The following is a 19,900-nucleotide window of genomic DNA, read 5'->3' on the forward strand; positions in this document are numbered from 1 at the left end:
AGAGGCGCCCCTTTCGGGGATTGGAGAAGAGAACTTATCTAGAGGTACATGACGACTTTAATGAATATGACATGCCTTTTGGATTGGAAGGCTGATTAATATAAACTGTCCAACTCTCAGAAATTCATCACAACCTTTATCTTGAAACCAAGAACCTTTGCTTTAGTTTGCGTTGATTCCATGACGGTGTGAGCTCTCTTTTGATCAGCAGTGCCCTTTGCGGGTTTTCACTAGCCAATCTCTCTTATTTCTCTTCTTACCATCTCCTTATAGTGCCCTTTGCGGGAATTTACCAATAAGACTCTTATTTTTTTTTCTTTACTCACCATCGTCTTACAATTCCTGTAAGGGTTTTCACCAACAAGGTTCGCAAATTTTATTTCTCTCAATCTTGATAGTGCAAGGTCCAACATCTGTGTATCTTCTGATCTTAAACATTCTCGCTGATTGGTCGGAAAGTCTTGACATGGTTTTAGGTGAAATGAATACGGATTGAACTACAAATTTGGAATCCTTCAGACGGAATAATCAATACAATAACTGCTGCCCCAATGTTAACTTTTGGGGGAATGTAGGTTTTTTATTTAGTGTGATCGAATCTCAGAGTAGGGCTGCCTATGTATCAAATTACCCCAACCTGAGAATATTTGTGCATAACAATATGCCAAGCATAGTACCTTTTGACTGCATCATCGTTGATGGCTATATCTGGGATTTATCCTTCTATGTCCCCAAAGTACAACGGTTCTTTTGGCAGCACTCTTTTGACAATGTACGGACCTTTTCAATTTGAAGAAAAATTTTCTTTAGCTTCTTCCTAATGTGTAAGGATACATTTCAAACAGTCTGGGCAACACTCTCTTGTTATAGGTGCAACCCATTCTTTGTTGGTACAACTGTCCGTGATAAACTTTGGTTTTGATCCATTCATCATCCTCGATCTCGACTTCAACAATGATCCAAAGAGAGGGAATTTTGACTTTTACTGGTATTATGACTTGTAATGACCCGACCTGTCGTTTTAAGAATTTACGCCCCGATCCCCTATTAATTGCATTCTCGTGTTTGTTTCTGCTTTTCTGAGTTGCCGAGAGGAATTTTTTTGGAGTTTCGGAGAGTTTTGGGACACTTGGTCTCTAAATAAGAGCTTAAGTTTTGGAAATTTGACCGTAGTCGGAACAATGTAAAGACGGTCTCGGAAAGAAATTCCGATGGTCCATTAGCTTCGTTGGGTGATTTCTGGTTCAGGAGCGTGTTCAGATTGTGTTTTCGAAGTCCGTAGCTAATTTAGGCTTGAAATGCCTAAAGTTTAATTTTTGAAGTTTCCGGTTCGATAGTGAGATTTTGATCCGAGGGCCAGAATGGAATTCCGGAAGTTGAAGTAGCTTTGTAGTGTTGAATGTGATTTTTGTGCAAATTTTCGGTCATCCGGACAAGGTTTGATAGACTTTTTGATCGAAAGTGTAATTTGAGAGTTTTTGGAATTCTTAGGCTTGAATCCGATATAAAATTTGTGTTTTGATGTTGTTTTGAGCGTTCTGAAAATTGGAACAAGTTTAAATGATGTTTTTTAGGATTGGTTGGTATGTTTGGTTGAGGTCACGGGGGCCTCGGGTGTGTTTCGGGGTGGTTTCGGATCATTTTGGGCTTTTTACAATAGCTGAAGCTGGTGTTTGGTGTTGTTCTTCACGTCCGTGAGGGTCCTCTTGAGTTTGCGAAGAAGGATTTGGCTTCTGGGATTTTATTCTTTGCGTTCGTGAAGAGAGCCTCGCGTTCGCGAAGAAGAAGAAATTCTGTTGCACAGGTCTTACTTCGGAGGCTCATATCTCTCAATCTACAACGAAATTTGAGATGATTCAAAAACGAAAGCTATAGTTCTTTGAATCTAGTTTCCAAAAGCATATAATAATAGTCAGTTGGACATATGAAGCAAAAGTTATGGCCATTATACTAGAGGCTATCCGAGAAGAGTTTGGAAAATGATTTTTGGAAAATTTTGTTCTTCGTGAACGCGAGAGGAGGACCGCGAACGCGAAGAACAAATCCCTGGGCAGCAGAATAAAGTCCAAACTCGTCTCACTCTTCCACTCTTGAACCAAGGGAGCTCGGGTGAGGCGATTTTTCGAGAGATTTTCAAGGAAAACATTAGGGTAAGTGTTCTTAACTCAATTTTGGTTAGATTACCCGAATCCATTGTTGTTTATAACATTCAATTAGTGATTTAGGTTAGAAAAGCTTGAAAACCCTCTTTGATAAAATTGAGGATTTGAGGGTCGAATTGCTATCGGAATTTAGTAATTTTGGTATGGATAGACTCGTGGTTGAATGGGTGTTCATATTTCATAACTTTTGCCGGATTCCGAGACGTGGGCCCTGCAGACGATTTTTGAGTTAATTTCGGATTTTATTGGAAAAATTAATATTTTCATATGGGATTGATTTCTAAAAATTTTATTGACGGTATCGAATTATTTTGTCTCGATTCGAGCCATTCAAAGTTGGATAATCGAGGAAAAGGCCTACAAGTGGACTAAATTGGAGCAAGTCGAGGTAAGTATCTTGCCTAACCTTGTGTGGGGGATTTTTCCTTAGGATTTGAGTCTTCTATGCTAATTGTAGTGCATGCATGCGAGGTGACGAGTGTGTGCTCGGACTTATTTGTGGGAATTTGCCTTTAGGTTTCTTAGGCCCTTATGTTCATTATGTGGGAAGTATTTCGTTATGATTAAGTTTTCCTAATTGCTTAATTACCTCTATATGCTCCACATGATGTTGTTAGCTTCCTTCTAACTCTTACTTGTTACTTGGCCTTATTTGCTTAATTGAAGCGATTGTTCTTCTTATCGTTTTATTATCTCTAAATTTTGAATTCCTCCATGACCCCGTGTAATATGCTGCATGTCCAAATTGTTATGGTTGTCGGTGTAGTTATCACGTGCCTGTTATGTCTTGTTATTTTGTTAAGGTTATTGCGCTTCTTGGTTTTCCTGTGATTCTCTTGTTGTCGTGCATTCATACTCTTGGTGGTGGAATTACTTGTGATTGGGTTGTTGGATTGTTTTTGAGTATTCTTCGTGTTGCTGCTGTGTGTTTACTTTGGGACTACGGGACGGTATCCCGGAAGATCCCCCTGCATTTTACTTTGGGACTATAGGACGATATTCCGGGAGATCCCCTGCACATATATTGAGGATACCAAGAGATCCTCGGGGTACCAAGAGATCCCCAACAATTATATTGAGGATACCAAGAGATCCTCGGGATACCAAGAGATCCCCAACACATATATTGAGGATACCAAGAGATCCCCAACATTTATATTAAGGATACCAAGAGATCCCCATCATATATATTGAGGATACCTGTCACGACCCGAATTTTCCACCCTCGGGAGTCGTGATGGCGCCTACTAATGTAAGCTAGGCAAGTTAATCCTTTAAACTAATTACTCCATTATCCAATTAATTCTTTTTAACAGATATAAAGCGATAACGTATAAACATCGAAATATTTAATTAAGTGGAAGAAAAACAATAAAATATCTGATTCTGTAGCTATTACAACTACTTAAGCCTTAATCACCTAAAACCTGGTGTCACAGTGTCACAGACGGTCTAAGATTTACTACATACAAAGTCTGAATAAAATATCAATACACTGTTTCTGAAGCGAAAAAGATGAAACAGAAAATAAAAGATAGAGGAGATGCTAGGGCCTGCGGACGCCTGCACGTCTACCTTGGATCTCCGCGTGGACTGAATGTAGCCTCCAAACTATGGTCCAAGAGCTGCTCCAGGATCTCTGTAGTTGATGCTGGTCTAGGCCAGTTCTTGACTGCCTTAATCTTCTTCGGATCAACTTGAATACCCTCTGCTGATACCACATGTCCCAGAAATGCAACTGAACTCAACCAGAACTCGTATTTCCAGAATTTAGCATATAACTGACTATCCTTTAAAGTCTGAAGAACCACTCTAAGATGATGGTCGTGCTCCTCCCGGCTGCGGGAATAAATCAAAATATCATCAATGAAGACTATCACGAACGAGTCCAAATAAGGCATGAACACTCGGTTCATCAAATCCATAAAAGTTGTTGGGGCATTTGTCAACCCGAATGACATCACCAAGAACTCATAGTGCCCGTACCGAGTGCGAAAAGCTGTCTTAGGGATATCGGATGCCCTAATCCTCAACTGATGGTAGCCAGATCTCAATTCGATCTTCAAAAATACCTTGGCACCCTGAAGCTGATCAAACAAATCATCAATCCTCGGCAGTGGGTACTTATTCTTGATTGTAACCTTATTCAATTATCGGTAATCAATACACATTCTCATCGATCCGTCCTTCTTCTTAACAAATAACACCGGTGCACCTCAAGGCGAAACACTCGGCCTAATGAAACCCTTCTCAAGCAAGTCCTGCAACTACTCCTTCAACTCTTTCAACTCAGTCGGGGACATACGATACGGCGGGATAGAAATGGGTTGAGTGCCCGGAGCCAAATCAATGCAAAAATCAATATCCCTATCGGGTGGTATACCCGACAGGTCTGAAGGGAATACCTCAGGAAAATCACGAACAATGGGCACATAATCAATAGAAGGAACCTCAGCACTAGAATCACAAACATATGCCAAATAGGCCAAACACCCTTTCTCGACCATGCGCCGAGCCTTCACATAAGAGATAACATTACGGGTAGAATGACCAGGAGTCCCTCTCCACTCTAAATGAGGCAAACCCGGTAAATCTAAGGTCACAGTCTTGGCACAACAGTCCAAGATAGCGTGGTAAGGTGATAACCAGTCCATTCCCAATATAACATCGAAATCAACCATGTCCAGAAGCAACAAATCTACACGAGTCTCAAGACCCCCAATCACAACTATACATGAACGATGGATTCGATCTACCACAATAGAATCACCCACTGGTGTAGACACATAAACATCAAAACTCAAGGAATCACTAGGCATAACTAGATACGGTGCAAAATAGGATGACATATACGAGTACGTAGACCCTGGATCAAACAACACTGAAGCATCTCTATCACAAACCAGAACTGTACCTATAATAACTACATCTGAAGCCTCAGCCTCGGGCCTGGCTGGGAGAGCATAACATCGGGGCTGGGCCCCACTACCCTGAACTACATCTTTGGGAAGGCCTGCTACTGGCTGGCCTCCACCTCTAGCGGTCTAAGCTCCACCTCTAGCACCTCTACCTCCACCTCTAGCACCTCTACCCCCACCTCTGGCTGGCTGGGCGGCCTGTGGAACACTTAGTGCCTAAACCATAACACGGGAACCCTGATGCAGAGAACTGCTCGAAGCTCGAGGGAAATACCTAGCAATGTGCCTCGTGTTGCCAGAAGTAAAACAAGCCCTCGACTGCTGGGGCTGACAACCCTGGAAACTCTGAAGCGGGGGTGCACTAATAAGAGCTAGTGGTGCACTATAGGACTGCTGATCAGAATACTGCATTTGAGGACCACAGCCACTTGAAGCACCATGAGAAACCTGAAGTGCCAACTGAAAAGGCCTAGGAGGAGGGCCTCTACCATATGAATCCCTACCTCCAGACGAGGTACCACTGAATCTGTCTGAATGACGGGGCCTCTTGTCCGACTCATGACCACCTCCCTGTGACAGAACCATCTCCACTCTCCTGGACACATTGGCCGCCTCCTGGAAAGATATCTCACTCCTAGTCTCCCTAGCCATCTGAAGACGAATCGGCTGAATAAGACCATCAATAAACCTCCTCACCCTCTCTCTCTCTCAGTAGGAAGTATGACAAGAGCATGACGAACCAAGTCAATGAATCCAGTCTCATACTGGGGAACAATCATAGAACCATGTTGGAGACGCTCAAACTGCCTCCGATAGGCCTCTCTCTGAGTAATGGGGAGAAACTTCTCCAGAAATAGCTGTGTAAACTTCTCCCAAGTCAAGGCTGGCAATCTGGCTGGTCTAGCCACGCAATAATCTCTCCACCAAGTCTTAGCGGATCCAGACAAGCGAAATGTAGCAAAATCGACCCCATTGGTCTCAACGATCTCTATGTTCCTGAAAACCTCATGGCAGCTGTCTAGATAATCCCGGGGATCCTCGATAGATGCACCGCTGAAAGTGGTAGTGAAGAGCTTGGTGAACCTATCCAACCTCCACAAGGCATCAGCAGACATAGCTGCTCCAACACCGGTTTGAGCTACCACACCCAGCTAAACTGCTCCAACTGGCTGAACTGCTAGAGTCTGAAACTGGGGAGCTACCTGCTCCAGGGTGCGAGTAATAGGAGTCTGGGCTCCTCCTCCAGCCTGAGAGACGACTGGTACTACAGGAAGCAAGCCTGCCCATGTGACACTATCCATAAGGCTCACTAGACGGACCAGAGCATCCTAAAGTACTAGGGTAGCAATAAACCCCTCTAGGACCAGAGCTGGGCCCACCAGAACTGCTGGGGCTGGAACCTCATCATCAAAGTCAACCTGAGGCTCCACTGTGGGTGCTGCTGCCCTGGGTTGAGCTCTGCCCCTACCTCGGCCTCTAGCACGGCCTCCGCCTCGCCCTTTGCCCCTCGTGGGAGCTGCTGCTAGGGGCTCGGGCTGTTGGTCAGTGGATGAGGAAGCGCGTGTTCTCGCCATCTGCGAAAAAATAGAGTAGAATTTCAATTGGCATTGAGAAACCAATCCGCACGACAGGAAAGCATAAATGTGGAATGTTTCCTAACTCTGTAGCCTCTAGGGGATAAATACAGACGTCTCCGTACTTATCTCTCAGACTCTACTAAGCTTGTCCGTGAATTGTAAGACCTATGTAACCTAGAGCTATGATACCAACTTGTCACGACCCAAATTTCCCACCCTCGAGAGTCGTGATGATGCCGACTCGTAGAAACTAGGCAAGCCACGAAATATAGAAATTCTAACTCTTTCATTTTAATCATTTTATCAACTTGAATTAACAAGTAATCAACAATTTAAAGATTAACGATAATAGAATAAGCAGAAGACTTAAACAACTACAAATGATCAAAGTCAGTACTACAATGCCAATATACTCCTCTACCCAGAATCTGGTGTCACAATATTCACCGACTGTCTATGAGTACTACATACAAATGTCTGAAAAAGGAAATACGGTCTCTCGGAAACAAGTGAAAACAGAGCATATAATTGGATAGAAGAGAACGTCGGGCCCGCGGACGCTTGCAAGACTACCTCGGGATCTATGGATGGACTGAAGACTGGCTCCCCAAGTGCTACTGTCCCAATACTGCTTCGGTATCTGCACAGAGTGTAGAGTGTAGCATCAGCACAACTAACTCCATGTGCTGGTCAGTGTCTAGCCTAACCTCGGCAAGGTAGTGATGAGGCTAGGACCAGACTCCAGATAAACTTGTGCAGTTCAAATATATACAGCGGGAAAGAAAATACAGAAATAAACAAGTAAATATGGGAGGGGGTACATGCGTTGGGGAATAACAGGTAAAACAGAATATCAAGAGGATTATAAAGGAACTAAAATCCAACCACTAACAAGAATGAGGAATGCAAAGGCAGATTTCACTTTATTTTCACATCTTGTTGCAGGCGTGCAACTTGATCCCATTCCCTGTATCTCGTGGCAGGCGTGCCACCCGCTCCCATTTCATGTATCTTGTGGTAGGCGTACCACCTGCTCCCATTTCATTATATCTTGTGGTAGGCGTACCACCCGCTCCCATTTCATTATATCTTGTGGTAGGCGTACCACCCACTCCCATTTCATTATATCTTGTGGTAGGCGTACCACCCACTCCCATTTACAAGCCAACAATAATCACCAAGAATCCCGACAAGGGAACAATAATATCAAACAAACATCCCGGCAAGGGAACAATGATACCTCAAAACTATCACGACAAGGGAACAATAATATCTCAACAATATCACAGCAAGGGAACAATAATATCTCAACAATATCCCGGCAATGGAACAATAATATCAGACAAACATCCCGGCAAGGGAACAATGATGATAATAACATGTGAGGCACAATAAACCACGATAGAGTCATAACAATTTATAATACAAGACCCACGAACATGCTTGACACCGACATATAGATACTCGTCACCATGCATATACGTCTTACTCCACAATTAACACGTAGCAAATAGACACAACTCCTAATCCCTCAAGCTAAGGTTAGACCAAACACTTACCTCGAACTTCCACGACCACTGAAGCCTCAAACATCGCTTTTCCTTTCGAATTCGTCTCCAAATCAATTGTATCTAGACATAATCGACTTAATAACATCAATAAACGCTAAACAATCCAATTCCAATGCTTAATTATAGTTTTCTAATCATTCTTCCCAAAAAGTCAAAAATTGACCCCGGGCCCGCTTGGTCAAAATACGAGGTTCGGACCAAAATCCGATCACCCATTCATCCACGAGCCCGAATATAATTAGTTCCAAAATTCGACCCCAAAACGAGGTCCAAATCACAAATAATCAAAAAGCCCTAACTCTACCCAAATCCCTAATTTTCTATCCTTAAGAACATGATTTAAGCCTAGAAATTTAATGGGTGTTAATGAAAATTGAAGAAAATGAGTGTAAGATTACATACCTATGAATTGGTGGTGGAATCCCCTTTAAAAAATTTCCCAATTTGGGATTTAGATGAAGAAGTTATGAGTTTTGGAAGAAGTCCCGTAATGGCTATTGTTTCTGGACTTTTAAAATAACTGGGCGAAATTGGTCATCGCGTTCGCGAAAAGACCATCGCATTCGCGATGAGTTAGGTCTGACAGACCTTCGCGTTTGCGGAAGACGGATCGCGTTCGCGGAGCTTTGGCTCCTCAATCCTACGCGTTCGGGGCCAGTTGCCACGTTCGCGATGCACAAAATGGTGACCCCTCCCCAGGCCTTTAACCTTATGCGTTCGCGAGTGCATGGATGCGTTCGCGAAGGGTATTCCGCCCTCAGCCTCGTGTTTGCGTCACAAGCTTCGCGTTCTCCAAGAAGAAATCTGGCACCTGGGAGATTTGCCTTACGCGTTCGCGAGAGGGATCACGTGAACTCGAAGAGTAAAATCCCTAGGCACTGAACAATAAAAACCTACAACCTTTTGAGTTCCAAAAACCTTCCGAAACCCACCCGAAGCACACCTGAGCCCTCGGGGCTCAAAACCAAACATACGTACTAACTCAATAACATCATACGAACTTATCCGTACAATCAAATTACCAAAATAACCTCAATAACAACGAATAAAACCTCAAAATTAATGAAATATTTCAAAACTTCTTACAGCATCAAACTTTGCATTTACCGTCCGAATCAGGTCAAACGGATTTCATTTCTTACCAAACTTCACTGAGTTATCTTAAATCTTATATAAGACCTGTAGCAGGAACCAGAACCAAAATACGGGCCCGATACCAACATGTTCTAATCAAAATTCATTTCAAATTCCTTTAAACAATTTTAGAAAATAATTTTCTTTAAAAATTCATTTCTCAGGCTTGGGACCTCGGAATTTGATTCCGGACATACGCCAAAGTCCCATATTTTCCTACAGACCCTCCATGACCGTCAAATCACGGGTCCCGATTCGTTTACCTAAAACGTTGACCGAAGTCAAATTAACTCATTTTATAGTCAAAATTTATTATTTTCCACAGATTTTCACATATAAGCATTCCGACTATGCGCCCGGATTGTGCACGCAAATCGTAGTGATGCGAAAAGAGGTTTATAAGGCCACGGAGCACAGAATTCAATTTAGAAACAAGTGATGACCTTTTGGGTCATCACAATACTAAGAGATCCTCAGGATATCAAGAGATCCCCAGTATTTATATTGAGGATACCAAGAGATTATCAGGATACCAAGAGATCCGCATCACATATATTGAGGATACCAAGAGATCCTCGGGATACCAAGAGATCCCCAGCACATATATTGAGGATACCAAGAGATCCTCGGGATACCAAGAGATCCCTAGCTCATATACGGAGGATACTGAGAGATCCCCGAGTATTTACATTTGGGACTACAGGACGGTATCCTGGGAGATCCCCGATTGTTATCTCTGCGTTGAGTTGTACACCTTCTGTAATTATTTTGTCTCCATTGTAATTGTTGTTATCAATTCAAGTGTTTTAACGGTTTAGATTCCTTTACTGATGTGATCCTTTGTGTTGGAATCTATAGTGTTTACAATACCTCGCCTTATATATATATATATATTTCAATACTTCAAATTTCAACAATTGTTACATTTTTAACTCAATGGATTTCTCAATTAAATTTTCCTTAAACCGTTTGAGGTTGTATTTTACTTGAAAAGGAATTTTTACTAAGTTAATTTATTAAATCCCTCGTTAAAGGTGAAAATATCCAATGTTGTATTACAATTGAAAATGGTACCTTACTTTATGTTATGTAAATGAGACTCCTTGAACATCTTAATTGTATTGGTTATGGACCATATGTACTGGGTGTCACACCTCCTTTTTCCGCACCATTAGTTATTTTTCATGTTTATTTCATGATTGTATTGTTGTTTAAGTGAATATTTGTTGGTTTAATGTTTGTTAGATTCAAATTGAAATTTAATTAATTTTTTCTTCAATTTGTTTCATGTGTTATGTATTTTTCCAGAAAATATTAATGTTGTTTGAATCGTTAGAATCCGTCATGTTTGTTGCTAAAAATAGATTTAATCCATGTTCATCTTTGTTTGAAGTTCATGTGTAAATTCAGTGATTTAATGTGAGTTTATGTTTGTTTGTGATTCGCTTGATTTAATTTGAATCATGCATATTGTTGTTTGTATTGTTGTGTTCTTGCTCATACATTCATGATCTAAATTAACCAGGATTGGTTCCCGATATGGTTAATTCATTCCATTAATTTTGAGTTGTGTTGTTCATCGTGTTCATATAATTGTTGTTGAAGATTGTTGAGAAATTGGTCATATTGACTATATTTTGGTTGAGTTATGATTAATTGATTGTTTAGAGCAGAGGGGTAATTTGGTAAATTGCATTGCATTCGGGGGTAGATTTGTAATTGCAATAAGGTCGGAGGGGTAGTTTGGTAATTGAACATTATTTTGATTCTTTATGTTAAGCATGGGGGACAAATATAATGGGGTGGGGTTTTTGAGGTATTTGTTTAATATAATGGGGGACAAGACAAAACATAATGGGGAGGAATCTTGTACTTTTTTAATATAGGCATGGGGGACAAATTGTAATGGGTTAGGAATGTGTTAGTTATTTAATGTAGGCATGAGGGACAAAATTTAAAATAAAGAAGACATTTAATAGTGGACCAAAGCACTTCTAAGGCGCCCATGTTTTACTCTTGAACTCGGTCATTTCCAAGCACCCAACACCATAATGGAAATAATAAAAGACCGGATTTTGTATTAGACTACCGGTGAAATGGTTTAAATAACAAAACAAACAAAACAATCCAGAACAAAATCCTAAAACAAACTGGACAAGACAACATCCGACTTATAACCCTAATAATCCGAACAACAGAAATGACAACAAAATGAGCCACCACAAGCTTCTCTCTTGCTGACCAAGGAACGAAACGTCCTCCCACTTTATCAAAATTGGCATTTTAGCCACTGAGCTTTGCATCAATACTGCCGAGACCATTACCAGCTTCAACCTCATCAACCTCCGTCAGCAAGTTCTCGAGGGGGTTCGAGTGCTCCATGTCACTGTTATTAATCACAACCCGCCCTTCTCGGATCATTTTCTCTACTTCCCTTCTCCAACTATGACAGCTCTCAATGTTGTGCCCTATGACATTGGAGTGGTAGGCGCATCGCGCTGCCGGATCAAAGCTCCTTGCAAGTGGATTTAGAGTACATGCGGGGAGTGGCTCAATCGAGCCAGCATGCCTTAGCCTTTCAAACAGACTGGCATAAGATACCCCGATGGGGGTGAGAGCCTTTCCTCGTTTCAGCAACCTCTTCATTCTTGCATGTTGACAGGGCCGGAAACCTGATCCAGACGGCTTTTGATGGGCTTGTATGGGTGGGTAAGCATTTCATGGAGTCGGGTCCCTGGGAAGTAAGGTATGTCTTTTGAGGTCACGGGGAAAGAAGTGGTGTTGGGGAGCGGAGAAGCATTGAGGAGTGATGGAGCTACTCGGATAGCTGGGAAAGCTGCCATAAGTGGGTTGGGACTGAATGTATGCCTCTGTTATCTGGGCGGGCTCCCAACTTCAACTCTGGAAATATAAAGACTGAATGTATGCCTCTGTTATCTGGGCGGGCTCCCAATTTCAACACTTGAAAGTAAAGACTGAAATATATGCCTCTGTTATATGGGCGGGCTCCCAACTTCAATACTAACTTAGGAGGAAATGCCTCTCCTATGGGTAAAACTAAACTTAGGAGGAAATGCATCTCATATGGGTAAAACTAAACTTAGGAGGAAATTCATCTCCTATGGGTAACACTAAACCAAACTTAGGAGGAAATGCATCTCCTATGGGTAAAAATAAACTTTAAGGAAGTGCGTCTCCTATTGGGTACAATAAACTTAGGAAGTGCGTCTCCTGTGGGTACAATAAACTTAGGAAGTGCATCTCCTATGGGTAAAACTTACTTAGGAAGTGCGTCTCCTATTGGTGAAACTATTCTTAGGAAGTGCGTCTCCTACTGGTGAAATAACTTATCTTAGGATGTGTGTCTCCTTAGGAAGTGCGTCTCCTATTGGTGAAATTATTCTTAGGAAGTGCGTCTCCTTAGGAAGTGCGTCTCCTATTGGTGAAACTTCTTAGGAAGTGCGTCTCCTATTGTACAATGGATCTAGGAAGTGCGTCTCCTATGGGTAAAACTTAACTTAGGAAGTGCGTCTCCTATCGGTGAAACTTAACTTAGGAAGTGCATCTCCTATTGGTGAAACCTTTTAGGAAGTGCGTCTCCTATTGGTGAAACTAAACTTAGGAAGTGCGTCTCCTATTGGTACAATGGATCTAGGAAGTGCGTCTCCTATTGGTAAAACTTAACTTAGGAAGTGCGTCTCCTATCGGTGAAACTTACTTAGGATGTGCGTCTCCTATTGGTGAAACTTTTTAGGAAGTGCGTCTCCTATTGGGTGAAATAAACTTAGGATGTGCGTCTCCTATTGGTGAAACTTTTTAGGAAGTGCGTCTCCTGTGGTAAAAACTGAACTTAGGAAGTGCGTCTCCTATGGGTAGAATTGAACTTAGGAAGTGCGTCTCCTATCGGTAGAACTGAAACAAACTTAGGAGGAAATGCATCTCCTATGGGTGAAACTAAAACCAACTTATTGGGAAATGCATCTCCTATGGGTGAAACTAAAACCAACTTAGGAGGAAATGCATCTCCTATGGGTGAAACTAAAACAAACTTAGGAGGACATGCATCTCCTATGGGTAAAGACGTGGAATGTATTCCCTTGTTATACAGGTGGGCGCCTAATGGTAACATTCGGGATATTTGGGACATTAGTCAAACTAATAACTAATAAGTTACGTTTTTTCAGCATGTAAATAATTAAGAGATTTTCTTTTATTTTTAGAGACGAATTTAATAGAAAAATGTAGTCACTATAGGTTTATCCTTTAAAATAAAAATGAGACGAGCCTCGCCAAATAAATCACAAACCGCCGGGGCCCTCAATAAAATACATAACCATTGACTAGACTTTGGATTTGGCCGTTTAATGAACCTTCACGGCCTCTTCCTAAAATAACAATATGTTAGACTCTTTACGACGCGCCTTAATAAATCTTACCTTCTTAAACTCGGGTGCACATTTATGTGACCCAAATCCAATTCTCAACGGAGTCAAAATGTGTTTCTAATCACGAGTACATTGATTGTGACGTGGTTCGAGATGCGTGTCCATGACGTTGCAAATTCATTTAAAAAAAAAATAAGAATGAGATGAGCCTCGCCAAATAAAATACAAATTGCGGGGCCCTCAGTAAATATTTGCTTTAAAAATTGTTTAGACTTCGGGATGGACCTTTTAGTAAAATTCCACGGTCCTACCCAAAATAAATACGCTAGTCGCTTTAGGCGCGCCTTTAATAATTTAATTTCCTTAAACTCGGGTGTACATTGATGTGACCCAAATCCAAATCTCAACGGAGTCAAAGTGTGTCGACGACCACGGGTACATTGATTGTAACGTGGTTCGAGATACATTTTTATAACGTTGCAATTCTTGATAAAAATAACAGTAAATGATAAAAGCGGTTGAAAGATAAATTTGCACATAAGTTCATATTGTATTTAAAATCAAATAAATAAGCCAAATATAACAGTTGAGCGACCGTGCTAGAACCACGGAACTCGGGAATGCCTAACACCTTCTCCCGGGTTAACAGAATTCCTTATCCGGATTTCTGGTACGCAGACTGTAATATAGAGTCATTCTTTTTCTCGATTCGGGATTAAAATTGGTGACTTGGGACACCCTAAATCTCCAAAGTGGCGACTCTGAAATAAATAAACAAATCCCGTTTCGATTGTCCTTTAATTGGAAAAAACTCCCTTGTACCCTCGTGGGTGCGGAAAAAGGAGGTGTGACAGCTCTGGCGACTCCGCTGGGGATTAGACCCAGAATCACTGGTTCAGGGTTAAGAATTCGAGCTTAGAATAATTGTTATTATTTGGCTTTATTTATTATCTGATTTTATTACATGTTTTGAGCCTAATGTGCTAAATGCTGCTTTTACCGCTTTGATATTATTTGAACTGTACATATAAACTGTGCCGAAACCATTCACTTTTTACCTCCGGGGAGAAGCTCGCTGGTCGAGACTCCCTATTCTGTTAGTGTCAATGCCTGAAATAAGAAAGAGGTCGGACAAGTTACAAAGCCGGACGATCCCGCGGGTCCCCGGTACGAAGCCCCCTCCTCGACTCGAGTCGTCCGCTCGAGTACACAGTCTAGAACAAATACCTAGGTTATGAACCTAGAATAACTCAGCTTCATGCCGGATCCTTAGTAGGAACGTTTATTTGCATCACGTGCATTTGACTTTGGAGGCTCAACACAGGGGTTGGGTCTGTCTAGGACAGGTGCACCAAAAAATGAAAATGACCATCCTGATGCATCTTACTTGCTACTGCTTGCGCATTTATTTGATTCGGACTTGTGTGTTGACTGACTTGCGAATATCAGGAATAATATTTTGAAACTGAAAAATAGCGGTTAGGGAATTGATTGTTTATTTTTGAAAAAAAAAAACAATACACAAATACCGTCAAAACCCTGCCGAGATTTTGAGAAAATGAAATGTCTTATTAGTTTGTTTTATTAAAAGCAAAGGAAAAATAGAAAAAAAAATCATCATTGTTCTGTCTTGTTTTTTTTTAAAAAAAAAATAGAAAAGAAAATAGTTTGTTTTGCCATGAAAATGAAAATGAAAAAGAGTCTTGTTTTTAAAAATATTTTAGTTTTATTTTTATTTTGTTTGTCTATAAAAATGCCAAAAAAATAAATAAAAAAAAAAGTCGTGTGTTGAACGTGGTTTTATTATTTATACATATATATATATATATATATCTTTATTTGTTGCAAAGAGTATTTGTCATGCCAAGAAAATTCAAAGTAAAATTCCAAAAAGATATGTCTTGCAAAAATAATATAAATATCTTTATTTTCCATTGTTGATAAAACAAAAAATAATAAAAATGTTTTTTTTTTAAAAAAATAATAATAAATAAATAAATCCGAAACATTTTGATTCTTCTTTCAAAATTGAAAAGAAAATTCAAAATTCAAAATATGTTTTAGAAGCATTTCTTTTATTAAAAGTAAAATTCCAAAAATATTTTCTTTTTCCTTTAAAATAAGAGAAAAAAAAAATGAAAATTCAAAAAAATATATCTTAGAAGTCTTTCTTTTAAAAAGAAAATCAATCAAAAATCCAAAAAATACTTCCTTTAAAGTAGTTCTTTCACAAGTTCAAAAAAGATAATAATAATAAAAAAAAAGAAGTTAGTTCATCTACTTATTCTTGATTGCCCGAACTACGCGGGTTTGATTCTCACCGGATGTGAGATACGTAGGCAACCCTCATCGGGTCCAACCCCACCTTTGCTAAAAAGCCAAAAACAAATAAAAAAAAACAAACAACAAAAAAAAACATGTCAAGATATACGTCAACTTCCCCTTTTACAAAAAATAGCAAAATAATAATATGTCAAAATTTTAATCGGATGACGCTGTTTTATCAAGACATAGCCGAATGTTCCCGAAAGGGACGCCGGAAGGCTGACTTTGCATTAACAGCCACCCTTGGGTCATGTTTAAGATTTGGTCCAGTTGACCCCCACAGCCTTAAAAATCTTCGTCCCCGAGGCGTTGAAAGGCGTGTTTGCAATGTTGAATTTTCTATTTTTGAAAAATGATAAAAGAGTCATAAACAAGTCAGGGTGATGCTGTTTTGTCATAAATAGCCGAATGTTCCCGAAAGTTTGTTTTAGTTTAAATTTATTCCCTATTAAAGACACAAAATGTATTCCCTTGTTATACAGGTGGGCGCTTAAAATATGAAATGCACAGACAAAAGTATTCCTCTCGTTATTCAGGTGGGCACCTGTCAAGAAATTTAAAGACTGAAATGTATTCCTCTCGTTATACAGGTGGGCGCCTGGTAAGAAATTTAAAGACTGAAAGTATTCCTCTCGTTATACAGGTGGACGCCTGGCATGGACAACAACTTTGAAAATAGAATCCTATTCGAGGGCGGATGAACCCAAAATATCCTATTCGAGGGTATGGGGGATCTTCCATTATGGTGTTGGGTGCTTGGGAAATGACCGAGTTCAAGAGACTTGGCGGTGGAGGGGGTGGTGCTTTTCCCGTTATCCATGCCTGATACATGTCTGCCACATGCTGTCTCAGCATTTTCACTTCTTCTACCAACCCGTTGTTCCGTCCGACCAATTGTTGTCGGTCATCAGTACCGACCCACTCGGTTCTGCGGTTCTGAGCCATTGTCCTTTGATTTTGCTTTGCAGGGAGGAGTTACCACAACCAACCACTCTCTATATATGGATACATCAAAGGGAAGTCATCACGTTAGTGTTAGGGCATTGGACAGACAATCATATATCAAAGATAAAATGTACCCAAGCAGTTAGACAATTGTGCCCCCTGGAAATCTTCCATACTCTCTTTTATTTATTTATTATTATTATTTTTTTATTTTAGTGGTGGTCGAATCTTATGGAGATTGCCTACGTATCATGTCCCCGCATGAATCAGATCGGTCTTTATTTTCAAGCGTTGAAGTTGGGAGCCCGCCCATAATAACAGAGGCATACATTCAGTCTTTATGTTTCAAGCGTTGAAGTTGGGAGCCCGCCCAGATAACAGAGGCATACATTTCAGTCTTTAATTTTCAAGTGTTGAAGTTGGGAGCCCGCCCATACAACAGAGGCATACATTTCAAGATCAAATCAGAAGACAATAAAACAGAGGGTTACAACAAGAATCCCCTACAGGAAACAATAAAAATCCTCAGCACCGGGAAGCAGAAGGTTGCAACAAGAGATCCCAGTACAAATTCAGGCGCATGAGTCAAAAGGAAGAAAAGAGGCGTCTTGAAAGAAGCAGCTGGTGAACATTAAATCATGCCCAACATAACAAGTCTGATGAAGAAAGCCGTACCCACCAGAGGAACCGCCAAAAAGCTTAATGAAGAAAGCCATGTCCCCAGCGGACCGAGCAAAATGATGAAAACTGGTATTCAGAAAAGCAAAGGGCCAATATCATTCCAAAATTCAAGAAAGAAAAGCACCGGAGGAAACACAAGCCGACAAGAAAGAAAGGCAACAAGAACAAGTTACAGTCTAGCCTAGCTTCTTGTTTTCTTTTAAACACGATGTAATAAGGAGATCGGTAAGTAGTGATAACAGCAGGCAACAGCAGTAACATTGCAGTCACACGGTAGTCCCAGCTACCAAAACTTCTCGAACTACATTAACCTGATTCCCTTTTAGCCAGGGATATGTAGGAAACCTTTGAAGCAAAGGTTCGGTTAAATCTTTTTCAAAAAAAAATGCTTCACACGGAGTACTCGGATGGGCAAAAATCGCTCGCTTTATCTTTGCACGAAAACCCTTCGTGTCTCCGGGCAAAGAGGGGCAGCTGTAAGCACGTGATTTTTGCCCTATATGAGAAATACTCCCAAAAAATGCAAAATAAAATGATTTTCCTTGGTGTGCAATTTTGAGTATTTTTGTGATATTTTTGGCTGATTATTTGTATTTGTCTGTGTTTGCTTATTTGTTAAATTAATAAAAAATATAAAAATATGTCGCATTTTGCATGTAGGATTTAATTCTACAATTGTTAGTAATTAAATTAGTTTTACAAAAATTAAAAAAATAGGCATATTTTGCATTTTTAGCATTTAATGTCCAAATGAACAATTTTATGCTTAATTGTTACTTATTGTGCGTTAATTGTTATTGGGAGTTAATTTGCGCTTTTATAACTTAATTTAGTTCTTAATAATAATTTAAGTATTTTCATAATTTAGTTTTAGAAAATAAAAGAAGAAAAGAGAACAAAAATACAAAGAAAAATCGGATTGGGCCACTTCTTCAATTGTAAGCCAAAGGCCCAAAAAATTGGCCAATCTTCTCCATGACCCAGTCCACTTCAGACCGGGTCGACCCGGTCCGCCCCATTAACCCATTGACCCTTCATTTGAAATCTGAAAAATTAATTTAACAAACAACACATGAACATGAACTAAACAAAAAATCAAATATCTAAACATAGACATGAACAAAACAAAAATTTGCCAATTTTAGATTCGAAAATATCAAAACAAAATACGGTCGAAATAAAATTCAAAATCTACCAACCGGATTGAAATGACGAACAACGAACAACTAACGACGAACTCGAACAATGATCGACGACCTCGTTCAAAAACCCATCCATGTGCGCGAGGCAGAAGTGAAGAAGACGAAGTGAGGCAGCAACTGTTTGGACGCCATGGATGTGAGAGAGCAGAAGCAACGACGGACAGCCATGGACAGCCATGGACAACCATGAACAACCATGGATGCCATGGACGTGAAGAGCGTGAAGAGCAGAAGCTGTATCCTAGAAGGAAACAGAAGCAGCAACACTGCTTGGAGTAGCCATGGACGCACGTCGCAGCTGGACGCGGGAAGTAGCGTGACACAATGGCGTCGACTTGCCGGCGAAGAAGATGAGGGCAGTAGCAGCAGCTCGATGGGTTTGTTTGGCTTAAGGACGTCGAAGGAGAAGGACGCAGCAGTAGCTACTCGAGTTCGGACGAGGGGGGGTGACGACGAAGACGCAAACAAAGCCATGGGAGGCAGCCATGAATGGGGTTAAAGGTTTTTTTTCCAGTTTTTCAAGAGGAAAGAAGAAGGTGATGAGATGGAGGGAGCTGGAAGTGGGTTGTTGTCGACGGGGGGGTGGGGGGGTGCGACGACGATGGGAAGGTGTGCTCGTGTGAATGTGTTGACGCAGCTGTGTGTGTGTGCGTCGATGAGGAGCTTGGAGGTGGAGGGTGATGAGGCTTGGTGAGGGCAGCCATGGATGCTTGGTTGGAGCTTTGGAGGAGTTTTGAGTTTGGGAAGAAGAAAGCCAAAAAGGGTGGGGGCGGATAGTTTTTAGGTTTTTTAGGGTTTTTTGGTTTGTCTTTTGACAAAATGAAGAGTGGGTCTTGGGTCAATGGGTTAATGGGGCGGACCGGGTCGACCCGGTCTGAAGTGGACTGGGTCATGGAGAAGATTGGCCAATTTTTTGGGCCTTTGGCTTACAATTGAAGAAGTGGCCCAATCCGATTTTTCTTTGTATTTTTGTTCTCTTTTCTTCTTTTATTTTCTAAAA

This window comes from Nicotiana tabacum, chromosome 22, assembly GCF_000715075.1.
Source record: "Nicotiana tabacum cultivar K326 chromosome 22, ASM71507v2, whole genome shotgun sequence".
NCBI classification, from domain to species: Eukaryota; Viridiplantae; Streptophyta; class Magnoliopsida; order Solanales; family Solanaceae; genus Nicotiana; species Nicotiana tabacum.